General features: G+C 49.9%; 1 non-coding gene across 1 annotated transcript; it reads right to left on the bottom strand.

Moving 5' to 3' along the window:
- Positions 1 to 1,618: 1,618 nt before the first annotated feature.
- Positions 1,619 to 1,696, bottom strand: TRNAA-UGC (transfer RNA alanine (anticodon UGC)). Its single transcript has one exon. It is a non-coding gene; the product is annotated as a tRNA-Ala (tRNA).
- Between the last annotated feature and the right edge of the window lie 939 nt (positions 1,697 to 2,635).

Genomic DNA, 2,635 nt, shown 5'->3' with positions numbered 1-2,635 from the left:
GGGTGCTGATGCAGAAGGGAGTTCCCAGTCTCTACAGGAAAGGTCAAAAATGTTTCTGAGGTCAGAATCTGGCTACATGTTCTCTTTCTCAGGAAGGTCTGCAGGGCATCCCCCATCCGACGATGTTTCTGGAGGCTCAGAGATCACAGGATTTCTGAAGTGGGCTCCTTCAACTTTGAGATGTCTGGGGTCTGAGATGGGAAAAGGTCTGACATTGGAGATATCACAACAAGAGACGCTTTTTGGTGCACGTCATGCAACATCATGCATGTTCAAATGTTTTAACATGGAGGACAGGTCTATCAGTGGCTACTAGTGTGATGGCTATAGGCCACCTCCAGCGTCAGAGGCAGGATGCCTCTAAATACCAGTTGCAGGGGAGCAACCGCAGGAGAGAGGGCATGCCCTCAACTCTTGCCTGTGGGCTCCCCAGAGGCATCTGGTGGGCCATTGTGTGAAACAGGATGCTGGACTAGATAGGCCTTGGGCCTGACCCAGCAGGGCTGTTCTTATTTTCCCACTTTTTCAAGGGCAGGACAGACCACAAGCCAAGGAGGAGGAGGAGGAGGAGGAGGAGGAGGAGAAGGAGAAGGCTGCTGTATCAGACTAAAGGTCCATCAATTTAGTCACCTGTTTTCCCAGAGTGGTCAACCAGTTGCTTTGGAGAAGGCGCCATGAGCAGATTGTGAAGACTTTCTCCACTGCTGTTCTCCAGCCATGGCATTCAGTGACACATTGCCTCTGAACCTGATATTTGTCCACATTCATAATGGAAATTGGTAACTAGCAATGTGTATCTGTTTACAGGAAACAGGACCACAGAAACATGAATGGCTACATTTCTAGTAAGCTCCTACCATTTGGATGGATAGTGACTGTTTCCAGGTGTTCTAGTTTGTGCCAACCAATTAACAAATATTTTAAAAGAGAGACACTGCATAGGCACTCTTTATGTCACTTGTGAAAGCTCCCTCACAAGCGACAGGGCCCCAACTCCTTAGTCCTTTCCCACCTCATTCACCCGACAGCCTCCTCCACAACAGACATCTTATCAAACGTGACTGATTGCTGTAATCTGCACTCTGGGCAGCCATTAAGCAAATTACCTGAATCATTGCAAGGATTAGTCTCATTAACACATGATTAGCATCAAATTAAAATAATGAGTGTTTAACTTCTGATGTCTTCCAGTTGTTTGAACAGCTTGATCAGCCACACCAGGCTGGCAGGGAGGTGGTGGGTGTCAAAGAGTCGTCAGGCACGGGAGTTGAGCGGGGGCTATCAGGTAGGTTGCCCTGCACAAGACAGAACGAGACTCATGGGAACACAGCATGGGGAAAGTCACAGCACACCAGTGAAAAGCTTTTCTTGGTAACCCCCAAAGACTAGAGATCTTTGCATCAAAAATCTCAAGTTGAGTTTATGATTTACTAGGTACTGGCCAATATGATGCGCAGCAACTCATCAACGCCGCAAACTGCAACAGGGCTGCTGTGGATACGTAAGGCAGCCCCAGTGCTGTTGAGGATGAGCATTTGCACAAGCCGTGCTGCCGCAGTTACTCCCATGTGACAGCCGCTCTCCAAGGTGTCAGGCAGGAGTCTTTCCCAGCCCTCCCTGGTGATGCCAGGGCTTGAACCTGGGACCTTCTGCACGCAAAGCAGATGCTCTACCACTGAGCCATGGCCCCATCCCCTAAGGCAGGGGTTCTCAAACATGGGTCCCCAGATGTCATTGGACTACAACTCCCATCATCCCCAGCTACAATAGGAATGATGACAATTGTTGTTGGGAACAATGGTGGTCGGGGGTACCTAACCATGCCAGCCCCTGATGGCAGCCCTGGCATAAATAGCCAAGCTCTTAATGACTCACCTTTTGTTCTTTGAGGGAGAAAAGAGGAAGAGGAAAAGGGAGAGGAGGCACTGCCGTCACCATCCCCACTGCTCCACTGGAACACTCAAGAGCTTCATTAACAAAAACATATATAATACAACCAATTAACTATACAACTATAACAATACAACCAATTAACAACAAGAAGGCAACTATGGGGACGAATGATCAAGGTGTATAAAATTATGCATGGAGTAGAGAAAGTGGACAAAAATAAATTTTTCTCCCTCTCTCACAACACTAGAACCAGGGGTCGTCCCATGAAACTGAAGGCCAGGCAATGTGCTATCCAGTCAGCCCACCCCACAGGCGTGCGCATGGCCAGGCTATGGATCATGGTGTGTGGGGATGTCCTCCGGGGTGCAAACACTGCAGAGGAGGGATCAGGGCAGAGGATTTCCCCCCCTATTCAACAAGTACAGTTGGGGGCCCCACTAGAGCGAGGTCCCCATTGGATTCCCTGGTGGTTAAGTGGCCGGCTCCTCTCATGAGCATGCAGTCCATGGGTGGGGATCATGCCTTAGCAGGCACAGGCATACCCCCAATAGACTGGCCGTCTCATGAGAGTGAGAGCCCACTGGGCAGCAAGATGCTTGGGTCAGCTTAGCGATGGGTCTGGGCAGAGTGCTCTGCCAGGATCTCCCTTCGTGACATCTTCTCAGGTCATTGTGGGGCAGGCCCCCTAGCATCCTTTGCTGTGATCCATCTGCATATCCCGTTCTGGCGAATGTGGGTTCTC

This window comes from Hemicordylus capensis, chromosome 5, assembly GCF_027244095.1.
Source record: "Hemicordylus capensis ecotype Gifberg chromosome 5, rHemCap1.1.pri, whole genome shotgun sequence".
In the NCBI taxonomy this organism is placed as follows: Eukaryota; Metazoa; Chordata; class Lepidosauria; order Squamata; family Cordylidae; genus Hemicordylus; species Hemicordylus capensis.
Note: the sequence above shows the minus strand (reverse complement) of the source record. Positions and strands in the feature narration are given on the sequence as shown.